Source organism: Vulpes lagopus, chromosome 11 (assembly GCF_018345385.1).
Source record: "Vulpes lagopus strain Blue_001 chromosome 11, ASM1834538v1, whole genome shotgun sequence".
NCBI lineage: Eukaryota > Metazoa > Chordata > Mammalia > Carnivora > Canidae > Vulpes > Vulpes lagopus.
The window spans coordinates 30650340-30665112 of NC_054834.1; the positions used below are offsets into that span (position 1 = coordinate 30650340).

The following is a 14773-nucleotide window of genomic DNA, read 5'->3' on the forward strand; positions in this document are numbered from 1 at the left end:
TAGCTTCCAGCTGGTTGGAATTCTTGAGGGAAGGTGGTGGGATTCCACACCGAGCTCATCACAGGCCACACCAGCCACCAGGGGGCGAAGCTTCGGCCGGACAGTCTGCAAGGTCTCAGGAGGAGTCCACAAAATGCAAAGATGCGCCCCTCAGGGAGATCAGGAGCAACGTGCAGAGAGGGGCTTGAATATCCATAGTGTTTTATACACACTGGGAACCCGGGGCACAGTGACGCAGGGACCCGAGCTGAAAATAAGACGTGGCCACATGCAAGTTCCAACAATGAGTCGGTTTCTCCATCCAGTTGACCTTTCAACTCGTGGCAGGTTTTATTTACCTTTAACCTGTCCATCGCTGGTCAGCTTCCACCCCGGCTTCTCAAGTTCATTAAGGTTGGGGCTTCCCAACTCTACACCAGATCGCATTGGTTTTGCGTTTCCGAAACCCTTATTTCTAGAAGCAGATCCCCTTTCGTTTGTAATCAAGCCTAGGTTTTGTGGGGTCATGACTTCCATGTGAACAAGGGGGAATGAGAAGTTGAAGTCTAGATCCAGGAGCCGTAGCGTCTTTGTGTTTTTGGTACCATTCTACTTGATTCTGTGCTGAGGTATGCAAATAGCTCTTTTTCTCCCCCGAGTTCTTGACTTTGCTCTGCTCTGCCAAGGTCATCGTTTTTTTGCTAAGTTGGAATGCTAGACCTTGGTAATTGCCACCAAAACCCTTTTTTCCTGTTAAAAGAGATAGCCTAGGGACCCGGAGTAAAAGCCAGCAGTCAAGGAGTCCTGAGAAAGCTATAAATAGGCGTGGAATGTCCTGGATAATTCTGTGGTGGAGAAATTAATTCTGAACCACTAAGTACCATTAAGAACTTGATGCCAACTAAATAGGCAGAAATTTTTACAGATGCTGCCAGAATTTAGAAGCCACCCAGTGTGCCGTGGCTTCAGGGGAGCAAAACTACTAACTCTAACAAACTGGGGGAAATGAAGAAACACAAGTCTGAGTCAGTTGAGCCTGGAGAGCACTGATCCCAGGTGAGCAGAGCAGAGGGTCACCCCAGGTGGTTGGTCAGAGAAGGAAGTCACAGGCTCACCCTACTGAGAGGGTCTTTACGCTTGATGGGATAACGTTAGGATTTTTTGGTACCTGTGAAAGTAACCCCTTTCTTTACATGGTACTTTATGGTTTACTAAATGTTTTCACATCCGTGTTCCTACTTGATCTTCAAAACACCCCGAAGAGATTGGCAAGGGAAATACAGTTAACTCTGTTTTAAGATGAGGATACTGAGGGCTAGAGGCCCAGAGTGGCTTGTATAATGTCACACAGCTGGTGAAGGTCAGAGCCAGGACAACAGTCCAAGGTCAAATTCGTCGTCCTGGGCTGATAGGTGATGTCTGCAGATCTCTCCCCTGAGAGTTTTGGTGAAACAAAACTGTAAAACCATTTCATTCATAGAAATGGGATAAAGGTTCTCTTCTGGGTCTTTTTTTTTTTTTTTTCTACTGCTGGCATGCAACCCTTAACACTGAAGAGAATAGGAAATGTCTTCCTTTTACCATTCGCGTAAGAAGTATTAATAGTAACAGCCACCAGGCAGTGCCTCCCAAGCTCCCCCCTGGTGGAGAAGACAGCAGTCTCTGCTTGATCGGCCACCCCCCTCATGCCCAGCGCAGCTGAGGCCGAGCCAGCTACATCTGGCCGGCGGGTTTCCCCTTCGATGAGGGCATCAGAAGCTATTCTGTTGTATGCCATGCATCAGGCTGCCCATCATGATGAGGGGTTCGTGCCCTTTCCTAGCTTTTCCTTTCATGTTCTGCCCTTGTAGTTGCAAGATCCTTTTAACTCGGTATTACTCATCACTATGAATGAACTCCAGGCCCCCCGTCTGCCACTAAGGACTATCTGTGGTCTTCCTGCATTATATTCCACTGGACCTGCAAGGATGAAAAACTTTTAAGCAGATCCTGGTGTGGGATTGGCCATGAAGTTTCCATATATCATCAGACTGGGTGCATTAGGCAGCTCAGGCTGCCGTAACACAATATCGTAACCTAGGGTGGCATAAACAACGGGCATTTAATTCTTGCAGTTCTGGAGGCCGGGAAGCTCACGATCAGATACAGGTAGATTGTGTTCTTGGTGAGAGCCCTTTTCCTGGCTTGCAGATGGCCACCTTCTTATACCCTGACATGGTGGTGAGAAGCTCTTCTGGGCCTTCCTTTTTGTATGAGGGCACTGATCCCATTGTGAGGGGCTTCACCTTCATGATCTCATCTAAACCTCATGACCTCCCCAAAGCCTGCCTCCTAATACCGTCATGTTGGGGGTTAGGGCTCCAACAGGGGCGTTTTGGTGAGACAGAACCATTCAGTCCAGAACACTAGGTTTTGGATGTGGTGGTACATGCCATATTTGGTGTGGTCTATGTGCCATCTCCTTCCATTTCTGCAGCTGGGAGTCTGGTGACCCGTCTTCCTTCAGTGGGACCCCTGCTCCCCAGTCATGGCTTGCTGGTAGGGCTGTACTGTTTCCATTTGGCGGGAACTGGTGCGGTTTACAGAGACCTTCACCTAAGTTCTTGAGCCCACCTTGATAGAGGAAGGGCTGGATCAGGGTCACCCGCTGTACAGAGGGGAGCATGAAGGAAAAAAGGGGTTTTGCATTCTTTGTACTACCTGAGATAAACTGAGGCCTCTATGGGCTAATGAAGTGTTTATATAACCGTGTTGTATTTGCCCAGCCAAGTGCCTGGGTTTCCACTTGTGATTCCTCTTCTGCTTTCCGATTCCTTCCTGAACAAGCAGATGCCTTGAGGTGCTGGATTTTTCATCGTGGAAGTAGTAGGGCTGGCTGTAGACCAAGAGAGGATGGAACCAAGGACGAACAAAAATATGAAATTAAAATCAAAGCCAGGTGGGCCAAAAAAATCAAACCAGGAAGGCAAGACAAAGAGGTATATGAAGGGGGAAACTAGAGCCCTCAGCTGAAACCAGGTAGCTCCTGAGCCTCAGAGGATCCAGCATCTCAAGCCCTAGAGCATGGCTTCTATGGCCACAGAGTTTATTTCAAGGACTTTTGGGAGCTCAGACACCAAGTCTTGAAATGTGTTATAGTGAAGGGATTTAAGAGGAGCTTCTGGAGTGGGGCTGCCTGAGTTCTTCAAAGCCTGGCCTCTCCATTCGCTGGCTACGTGATGTTGAGTTTTTTAAACTGCCCTACTTAATATGTGTTAGCATTGTTGTTTTCAGAAAGCCATGCCTGACTTGCTTCCTAGCTGCTGAGAGTTCCTTTTCTCAAAGCTTAAACCTTGACCTTAAGCCAGGGGTTGAGGTCCGCCTTTAAACGGACTTGCTGCCCCAGAGTCCCTTCTACCCAATAGCCCTGATGGCTTGGGTGTGTTTTGCTTTTGCAGAAGAGTGCCCTATCAGGCTCCTCTGATCACTGTCACACCCATTTGGATACTCTGGTTAGGATTCTTGGCCTAGTGTCTACCCCTTGACCAACTGGAAGATACTGCCAAGGCCTCAATGTGAATAGTAGCCAAGCCTTCATGGTTTATGGCAAATAAGAATATCTTCCATGCATATACTGCTTTACAGTTTACCAAATGCATTTATTTGTTCCATTTACTGACAGTTTTTAAGGTACTGTGAGGTCTACAAAAAAAATATGTAAAAACTGATATCTGCCTTAGGGGAGCTTCCAGTGTTCGGGAGAGAAAACTACAATACATAAACTGCAGACGGTAATGTTCGGGGAAGTTGTAATTAGATGTCATGGATTAAAAGTACAGTGATATTTCAGAGACAAAAGCAGTGGCTTAGAGTTCGTGGTAATTAGAATTGGCTTCGTGGAGAGGAGTTGGGGTGGGATGAGGTAATGGGGAAGGCATGGGGGTGGTAGCGGGGAGGCAGTTGCCAGCGCTAAGGAGGTTATTGGAATTAAGAATTACTTCCGCATGGGAAAGGAGTGACAGCGAGGATGTGGGCCTGCCTGTTGTGCGGGATTTGGGTTAGCTTAGCAGTGGATTAAGAAGATGCTATAGACTGAGTATCTGTGCACCCCCGACAGGTTGTATGTTGAAACCTAAGAGCCAATGTGATGGTTTTTGGAGGTGGGGCCTTTGGGAAGAGATTAGGTCATGAGGGTGGAACCCCTGTGAATAGAACTAGTGCCCTTATTAAAGGGACCCTAGAGAGTTCCCTCGCCCCTTCTGGCTCGTGAGGACAGAGCAAAAAGATGGCCATCCATCTATGATGGATCCAGGACTTCTCAGCCTCTAGCACTGTAAAAAGTACAGTTCTTTTGTTTAAAGACTGATAGCCACCGGTCCGTGATATTTTCATTATAACAGCTTGAATAGACTAAGACAGACAGGATGAGTAGGGTCAGATTATGGAAAGGAGACCAGGAGAATTTAAGGTAGGTAGTTCACATGGGTATTTCGTCATTTGATTCACTAAGAGCACTATCCATTCAGTAGTACTGGCCTATTGTTCTTATAAAGATTTTATTTATTTATTCGTGAGAGACACAGAGAGAGAGGCAGAGACACAGGCAGAGGGAGAAGCAGGCTCCATGCAGGGAGCCTGATGTGGGACTCAATCCCAGGACCCTGGGATCATGACCTGAGCCAAAGGCAGATGCTCATCCACGGAGCCACCCAGGTGCCCCTAGTGCTGGCCCATTTTATGGAAAGTATGTATGATGATGGGTACACCTACGTCTCTGTAAAGCTGTGCTCTTTCCATTCCAGGAGGCCTTCATTGAGGGCAGGCTTGCAGGCTACATGTGGTTGGAGGTGGGGAACCTCTGTGGCTTTCTTAGAGAGGAAGTGTGAGTGTGAGGGGACTTACCAGTGAAGTTGTTGACCGCACCTGAGTGTGTCTGTTTCTAGAAGGCGAAGAGATCATCTGGTGAGACATACAGAGCAATCCACGAGGCAGACAGGAATGTCAGATTAGGAGCTCTGCTCCCAGGATCTGCACCTTTTCCCCATGTCCTGGCAGCAGCCAGCCCATTTACATCCACCCAGTGGTCTCTCTGCAGCCCAGCCAGTATCAAAGACTTGATCTTTTTTGAGTCTGTGTCTCTACAATTTACGATGCCTTCGGATCACCAAACACAATCCATTTGGCAATGAAAGAAAATAGTTTTGTGCTCTTGCCTCCGTGTGCAGGAAACTGCATTTTTGATGAGCAAAGCTGTTGGCCTTCTTCATTCACACTTCTGGTTGACAACATGAGGCCAGGGCCTCAAGTGAAAAATCCCAGGAACAGCCACCCCACTGCCACAGCCCATCCAGGGGGAAGCAGACTTCATCCCTGCCGTACGTTAAGCTGTGTTTTGTAATCTCTTGGTTTTTGTTAGCGAGTATATACACTAATGACTATCTGACTAAAATAATTGTTTTTAAAAAAATATTTTATTTATTTACTTAGCACGAGCAGGGGGAGCAGCAGGCAGAGGGAGAAGGAGAAGTAGGCTTCCTGATGAGTGAGGAACCGGATGTGGGGATCGATGCCAGGACCCTGAGATCATGACCTAAGGCAGACGCTTAACCGAGCGAGCTACCCAGGTGTTCCTAAAATAATTATTTCTTAATGAAGATTCCTTTGATAGACTTTGTTATCAAAAAGTGGGAGATGAGGGTTGATGGGGGAGAAGGGGTGATTCTTGTCAACACTCATGGATTTTTCAGGTGAAAAGAGGTAGTAAAGCAACCTGGTTGTCTGGCACTTGTTGGGAGGATGGCAAAGGGGCTCGAAGGAAGAGGATAGCATTCTGTGTCTTCTCTATAGGGTGGGTTCTGGTTAATTCCAGTCCAGGACCGTATTCTCTTAATCCCTGGTGGTCTGGCTGGATGAACCCTAGAGGTGATGCTCTTATTTTAGTTGTCTCTGAGCTCAACCAGTGGGAGATATTTTATCAGCTGGAGATTATTTCCTTTTTTACAATCTTACCTACAACCTGCACAGTACCGAGGAGGCCAAGGTTAAGGGTACTGCATCCGCAAACCCGTCCTTTGGTCCAGTCTGCAGGGCACTTTTACAGACAACTGGATTTTTGTTGTTGTTGTTGCTGACGGCCTCTGTCAATGAGGACTTACCGTCTTCCAGGCTCGGTGGGGGGGGGGGGGGGGGCACCTGTCTGGAGATAGAAGGAGTGCTAAGGTCATTTTAATTTAGATTTATTTATCTAAGATGGCAAAGAAATTGTATCAGTGGTAAGGCGACTGTCTTCATGTAGTCAAGGGGAGAAATAAATTAGATCAAATCTACGTGTATCTTCTTGCGTCCAGACCAGTATTTTGAGAAACTGGCTTGCCAGTAACTATAAAAAGCTTCCATAGGTTTTCCTCCCACTGCTCATCCTCCCCCTAAAGGTTACATGGCTTCCACGCTCTTAATTAACCACATCAAATGCTTTGTTTCCTGGGCTGGGCTTTTTATTCAGTTGATGAATGATAGCCAGGCAGGAGATGATGGCGAGGAGAAGGAGGACTCAGGAGCCCTTGTCAAACTCTGTGGGCACTTTGAAAGGGAGAAAATGACTCATGAGGTAGGGAGGGAGCCAGTCTGCTGCTGTGGCCACTGGAGAGGCGGGTGGCCACGGTCAGGACTCAGGGACCTTGGTAGGAGACATGTATACAGGTAGGACAGAGTTGAAGGGCTCCTTCAAAAACATGTGATGGGGACACGGTGTGTGGAGTCATCTGGGTTTTCACCATGAGTTGGCAGACCTTTTGGGCCTTTTTTATTTTTAAGGTCACAGTATGAGCTCATCAGATTGTCAACCACAAGAAGAAAATTCACGGTCGTTGACTCTGAGACCTTATGTTGCTTTTTAAGAAAAAGTCAAGCAGACTGTATTCATGTCATTATTGTCTAATTAAAAGACAAAATTTACTCCTGCTTTTGTAGTTATTTTTTCAAATTTACCCAAAAAACAATCCCCCACCTGTGAATAATAGCACTAGAGGGTTTCCAGTGATGTTTGTGTTCTTATTTGATCTGCGTAACCAAGTCTGTGAAGTAGGTTCTTGGGACAAACACGGATTTCACCCCATATTAAAGATGGCAGATCTGAGGCTCAGAGCAAGGAAATGATGGGATGGATTTCACAAATTATGTACTCTGACTCTAAGCTCCTCCTTTTAAAAAAAATACTGATCTGATCTTAGTTGGGCAAGGAGGCTGTCATTGGAAATACCAGTGATGATGTGAAATTAATTAGTGGTTTCTTCCTTCCTGGTGGGAATGAGATCTCAGAGTAGAGCAGGTGTGTTACTTCATTGCATGTGGAAATCTGGCCCCTACCTGTGTGTTTGTTGTTGGTGGGGTGAACCTGGATGGTTTAACCAATGCAGAAGGAAAGCCTGTTCCCAGGCAGATGGGTCCAATGGATATTCCATAAGGAACTAGAAATTAACTACTAAAAAAATTGTAGTTTAGAAGCTTATAAAACAAGCATTTATTATATTCATTTGCTTTTTTTTTTTTTTAAAGCAAAGCTTTTAAGCTTGTTTGGTATTATCTGGAAGAGAGGACATTAACAATTTTAGAATTACAGATTCAAAAGGAATCCAGTTTTAAACTCCTACCCAGTGAGTGGACTTACCCGTACCATGAGCTGTGACCAAGCTGGCTAATGTCATCTAGATTTTGTCTAAATTCTCCTTGAAATTGGTAGCAAGAACATGGAATTTTTCTATCTTAAATTAAGGAGCCTTTGAGATAATTATTATCGAAAAGTTGTTAGGATGCCATACACATCAAGCAGGCTGTTTTTTTTCTCCTGATAGACTGAATCTCCCTCAGTGAAACATTGTGCTTATTTATCTGAGGTCTTTGGACATCTTGTAAAACAAATCCCCCTTTGCTCTTCTGCACGATGGCCACTCAAATATTTGAAGACCACTGTTTTTAGCCCTTCATCTTTTCTTCCCTAAACTGAACATGCTCAATTCCTTGAGTTTCTGTGTGTTATTTGTACCTTCTTTATACTTCTTTCATACTTCCACAGACATTTATGGAGCACCTATGGACGAGCATGGGCACTTTAAACAATTTAAACTTTTTCCTTACAACCTGAGAATTAGGAAAAGGAAATCTGGTTGTGTTCTTTTCCTTTGTGCTTAGGGAATAGAAAATGTGTGGGTATATGTGTGTGTACGCACACATACCCACAGACACATACATACACATACATACATGTGTGTATTTTTAACTATAGGAAATGAAAACTGGAATGTAAATAAATGAGAAAGATGTTGAAAAGTTAGTTAGGCATTTCAAATAAATCTTTTGACTTTGTTTTATTTTATTTTTTATTTTATTTAGAGACAGAGCGAGTGAACATGGGAGCACGGGGATGGGCAGAGGGAGAGGGAGAGAATCCCAAGCAGATTGCACACTGAGCACAGAGCCCCACTTGGGCTCGATCCCATGACCCCGAGATCACAACCTGAGCCAAAACCAAGAGTCAGAGGCACAACCGGTTGGGCCACCTGGGTTCCCTAAATCTTTTGACTTCGATGTTGTAAAATATTAATTGTAGGAGCACTGGGCTGGATCAGTCGGTAGAGCATGTGACTCTTGATCTTGGGGTTATGAATTCAAGCCCCACGTTGGGTTTAGAGATCACTTTTAAATAAATAAACCTTTAGAAAATAATAATAAAATCAAATATTAATTATGGAGTTAATTATAGCTACCCTTTAGAGACAGAGCATTAGAGTTGATTGTCAGGCCTCAATGCCTGTGAGGGGAGAAATGCAGCTTTGACTTCCTGCTTCAGCAGCTTGCTCAGTTTTGTTCCAGACCAGTACATAGAATGCGAGTGAAAACCTGGTTGTGTGGTTGTGTGATTTTCCTCAGCAGTCTGGGAACAGGTGGACAAAAACTCAATGATTGCATGACGCCAAGGCTTGGTTGCAGGACAAGTGACTCAGAGCTTTAAGGACAAAGGAGAAGAAGTAATGAAATGAATCATGAGGGGTAGCCCAGGATAGGAAAAGACCCTAAAGTCAACGAAAACTAAGTTGCCAGGAGACACATTTGTTTAAATTCTGCTATTCTCAAAGTTTTGATCTTTTTTCTTGAGGAACTCAGATGTACCTTTGTCTTTGCTGGTATAAATATTGACTCAGAAATAAAGAAACTTGTTAAATAAATTAGTACTAAAAAATAAAATAAAAATAAATAAATAAATAAATTAGTACTATAGGGAAGACTTTGGGGGGAATGTTTTAAGTGTCCAGGCAAACAAAAGAGAACCTTCACATATTTTCCTAGTTTATAATATAAATGCTCAATAAAAATGTGTTGACAAGTCACTTACACACAATGACAACATGTCTTTCTTATAGATTTATCTTATTTTATTTTTTAAAGATTTCTTAAAATTTATTCAGGAGAGACACAGAGAGAGAGGCAGAGACATAGGCAGAGGGAGAAGCAGGCTCCCTGCAGGGAGCCTGATGTGGGACTCAATCCCGGAACTCCTGGTAGATACTCAACCGCTCAGCCATCCAGGTGCCTCTCTTATAGATTCATTAAAACAAATGTGATCTACCAAGGATGTTATAAGCCCAATGAAAAGAGGTAGGAAGAAATCATCCTACTTTGAACATACTCTCTTAGACAGCCATCCCTAATTCAGACTGGCCCTTCTTGTTATTTTGAACTGGTGAGAAAATGGCTCATAAATTCCATTTTGCGGTCGCTCACTTTCTTTGCAGCTATTTGGAAGTAGAGCAGGTTTGGTACAGCTCTTCCTGGACCCACAGGAAAGACCTGTTCATCCATCCTCCCATCTGTCTGCCCATGTGTCTGTCCATCCACTCATCCATCCATTGAATAAATATTTATCGAGCATCTACTGGATGCCAGGAGCTATTCTCAGTGCTTGGAAGATATTAGTAAACGAAGCAGGAAAAAAAAAAAAAAGCCCGACCTCAAGAAACTGCTTTTTTTTTTTCTTTTTTTAGGAATGATGACTTTTAGTCACTTGATAGCTGCTGTTTTCTATCAATTATCAAAGTTGGATACTTCTAACTTAAAAAAAGAAAAATCAAAACTAATCACGCATGAAGGGTAATCGCGTCTCCTACACTTTCTGTGCATTTTCCATGAGTCTTCGGGAGCTCCCTCCTTCCTCAGGCTGCAGGGGAACAGGTGGCCCAAGCATCAGGCCTGCGTGCTCCAGGGTGTAGAGGCTGGGCTTGCTGCCATGTTGGGGGCCACCATGGAGAGCAGTCCCTCACCAGGAAACCACTCCAATGGGAGGACAGAAAGTCTTCGCTTCCCTTTCCTACTCCCCGCACACCTTCCTTCCTTGCTGGTGGTGGGATCTCTGTGAGGCAGAGCAGCTCAGTGTTGCCCGGCTTCTTCATTGTGCCGTGTTCCCGTGCCCTAGTTCAGCTCAGAAGCTGGGCTGTGAGCCTTCCCATGTGGAGAGCTGTTCACTTAGCTTGTCCTGGGGAAGAGCACACAGCGGGAAAGCCTCTAAGGGGATGCTGTTTCTATGACCCTCATCAAATTCTGGGTTAAAACTCAAGGTTGCCGGATAGAGGTGAGTATGTGGATGGTACTAACTGCCATTCGCATGACCCCTATGGGCCTCTGTGGAGTGGAGTGCAGCTTCTAGATATCACATCAGGTGTCCTGTCACTTGATCCCCATCAGGGTGCCCTGAGGCGAAAGAGAGAGCCCTGTTCTACAGAAGAGGAAGCCCAGCATTTCAAGGAATTTACCCAGGGTCCTGTAGAAAGTGTCCAAAATAAGACTCCTCCTTTCCCCTTAAAGACTTTATTTTTAAGTTATCTCTACACCCAACTTGGGGCTCAAACTCACAATCCCAAGGTCAAGAGTTGCAAGCTCTACCAGCCGAGCCAGCCAGGTGCCCCCAAAATAAGACTTTTAAGCCTAGTCCTGTGAGTCCAAAGCCCGTGCTCCCTCTGGCTGGCTACACTGCCTCACCCCTGTTATCTTGACTCACACAACAAATGAGACAAGCAGGGTTCATGTCATTATCTTCTGTGTGTTACAAACGGGAGAACCGAGCTGGAGAGGCTATGTGCTTGGGGTTGCACAGGTGGGAGAAGACTCTGCATCCAAACCCGGGTCGTCGAATCCACGTCTTTCTGCCCTGCCACCTGGCTTAATGTATCAGGAACCACTGCGCCACCTGTGGGCACACACATGTGCACGGGAACCCACGAGTGCACGGGCAAGTGGCGCACACACGTTTGGATCCATCACTGAGTAAGCTAGCTAAGGGCTGCAGAACCTGGTCCACAAACTTCGATGATAAAATTAAGTTCTGCTTTTGTTATGTGCTTGTGTGGTACTGTGTGCCCTTTTCTTCTTTTTGGTATTGATGGGGGATCGCTTTAAGATTTATGGTTATTCTTAAGATTTCTTTTCCGTTGTGTATGCGCAGGATATCTAACAGCTAGGCTTGCATGTAGAACGGCCTTACGAATATCCCTGTGAACCCCTCCAGCTCCAGCATACTGTTTGCTTTTTGTAGATGAATCTATACATAACCTACCCATCTCTGGCAGGTAGCATTATCATCCTGTTTCTTGATACTTTGTGAAAGTCTTGCAGAAATAAAAGAGCTGTCTTTATTCTTTGATGTCTCTTAGGCTTTATGCATCCTGAAAAATTGAGGGAGAACAAAGGAAATAGATGCATTAGGGCTTTCCCTGAGTTGTGAGAAGCAGCTTTAAAAAAAAAAAAAAAGCCTTAAAATTGTTAGAAGCCCGAATGGACAAGACACTAGAAAGAAGGATCCCGTGTGGTCAAGGCAGACCAGGATACTTCTCTGACCCCAGCCCTTGGGTTGAGAAGGCTGTGTTTAAATGTTTTTTTACGCATCCTAGGTTCACAGACCCATTTCTCTGGGCATTAAAATGTATATAGATGTTACCCTAAGGATAATAAACATGGACAGAGAGTTATCATCTTACGCATCCAGAAGTCGCTTAAAGTGGGGAGGGGGGTGCTTTTCCTACGAGCTCCCTGAGGTAGAGTGTCCTTCTGATGTCACCTTGTATTGGCAAAGGAGATTTGAGGCACAATAATGGAACTTTTTGTTCTTGTACACATGTAGTCTTACCTATCCTACAGAATGTGAATGATCTTCATGGAGCATTTTATGGTTAAGAACCACTTAGTCTTTTTTTAAAAAATATTTTATTTATTTATTCATGAGAGACACACAGAGAGAGGTAGAAGGGAGAAGCAGGCTCCTCACAGGGATCCCCATGTGGGACTGGATCCCAAGACCCTGGGATCACGATCTGAGCCAAAGGCAGACGCTCAAGCACTGAGCCACCCAGGCGTCCCAAAACCACTTAGTGTGTTGAAATAGTAAGTACGATTTCTTTAGTAAGAAATAAAAGAAAACTCACTTACAGGTATATTGTGGTACTTAATCATTACCTTGATGCCAGGAGTTAGAGCCTGGTACTGGTCGGGAAACTGAGTCATGGAGAGATTTGAGTGACCTCCTTCCTCAAGGATCAAGACTGGAGCCTCCTTTTCTGAATCCAGAGTTCTCGCTCTGTCTGTTAAGGGATGTCTCATGACCCAGAGGCAGTGACAGGAGCCTTCCAGTGTGACCCAGACTCTTCAGCAGCCCCCCTTCTGAAGGCCTCCCCTCTCAGGGCTATTCCTGGGGGACGGGAATGGCTTTTCCTAGATCTCTCTACATTATTACTGTTGCTGTTATTTTTTTATTTTCTAAGAGTTTTATTTTTATTTATTTATTTTTCTTTATTTTTTAAAGATTTTATTTATTTATTCATGATAGACATAGAGAGAGATAGAGAGAGGCAGAGACACAGACAGAGGGAGAAGCAGGCTCCATGCTGGGAGCCCGATGTGGGACTGGGTCCTGAGACTCCAGGATCACGCCCTGGGCCAAAGGCGGGCGCTAAACCGCTGAGCCACCCAGGGATCCCCATGTTGCTGTTATTTTTAATTCTCTTTTCCTGAAAACCTGTACTCTTAGCCCATGCAGATCACACCGCAGCAGCTCATCACGGTGTTCCAGATTGGAAGGTCTTATCTCACCTATATATAAGGGGCACCTTCATGCTTCCTGGGGTAGAAGGAAGCAAAGCCAGCTTTCCCCCAGGGGACAGCTAAAGCCAGCAGGCTCTCATCCCACCCCAGACCCCATGCTCTGCTCTCTCCTCCCTCTTGCCTCTTTGAGGCATGAAATAATGCAGAAGTGTTTTCGGTTTCCCTATGAAGGGGGGGTGGGGGAGCTTCTGGAGACCCGAGGAGAAGTACTTCTCATTGATTCTGTACCAGGGACAGTGCTAGAACTCCATAAACTTTTTCCCAATCATTACAACAGTTCTAGGAGGTGGGCATCATCTCCATTTTTCAGATGGGGGATTTGGGACCCGAGTACCATTTCCAAACTTGCACAGGTGATAAGAAGTTGAAGCCTGGATGTGAGCTCAGAACTGTAAGAGTCCAAAGCCTTTGTGCGGCCTGTCTATACCGGGTGCCCTCCCTCATGCTGGAGAACACCTCAGACCATGGCTTCTTGAAGCCTTACAAGTGGAGACCACTAGGTGCCCATCCTGTGTGTCACAGACGGCAGCACCACCCAGAGGGAAAGGCCTGGACTCGGGAGCCAGTCAGGCTTGAGTTTGAATCCTGGTTAGCCCCTTCCTGTTGACTGGGTCGGCATGCTGCTGAACCTCCCCAGACCTCTCTTTACTCGCCTGTAAAGGGGACGTATGAGGATTAGATTGGAGGGCATGTGCAGAGCCCTCATCCCCGTAGGTAGGTGATCACTAAGTGATGCTCCTTATTATCATGAATCCTCTATTATACTTTTTTTTTAGGATTTTATTTGTTTGATGGGGGACAGGGAGGGAGAGAGGGGGAGCGAGCAAGAGCCCCCAAGAGCAGGGGGGGAGGGAGAAGCAGACTCCCTACTGAGCAGGGAGCCTGACCCTGGGATCATGACCTGAGCCAAAGGCAGACGCCTCACCGACTGAGCCACCCAGGTGCCTCCCCACACCCCACCCTGCCCATTGCACATTTTTTAAAGATGCCAGTGGTAGGTCACCTGGGTCCTGCAAGGGTGCATTCTTCACTAGGCTCTTGGATCTGTGATAGAACTCTGCCAATTTCCCAGCCTCTCCTCTGTGCCAGGGTTCCGGATCTTACCAGGCATCTCTGTTTCACCAAACCTGTCTGGCCTGGTTCCTTGGGAGGCTTCCCTGGCCCGTCTGATGGGAATCGGGCAGGTGGGAAGCAGAGAGGAAGAGCTGGCCCATTGACTGTGTGGCTGCCCCAGGGGGAGTGGAAGGACGAGTGCCTTAGGAGGGCAGAAGGCAGGAGGAACGGTGATGCTTGGGCTCACAGAGGGGAGGCAGTGAGGGAGACCAGGATGCCACTTAAGTTCCCTGGTCCCCTGGGCACAGGCCAAGTACACCCCCAGCCCTGGGTGAGCTTGTTGAGCACAGGAGTGATGCCTTTACTCCTGACTCTGGGCGCAGCAGTGGTATTGACACTAGTCAACAGCGGGCCGCGTGGTGTGGACACCGACGTAGCGCGGAGCAGGGTCCTGACGGCTGCCTTCCCTGGGCTGGATGTTAACCCAGTGGCTACCGGTTCTCAGGCCGTGCGGGGAGGAGACGGAGCAGAGAGAGGGTGGACCTGGGAGATGGCAAGGTCTGTTAAGATGGAGCCGTTTATAAGCCTGTGCGGAAGCATCTCGAGGTCTAGACTGGTG

General features: G+C 46.2%; 1 protein-coding gene across 2 annotated transcripts in view; it reads left to right on the forward strand.

Moving 5' to 3' along the window:
- PBX1 (PBX homeobox 1) overlaps nt 1–14773 on the forward strand; it is a 291605-nt gene that overhangs the window by 106801 nt on the left and 170031 nt on the right. The window lies entirely within an intron of this gene.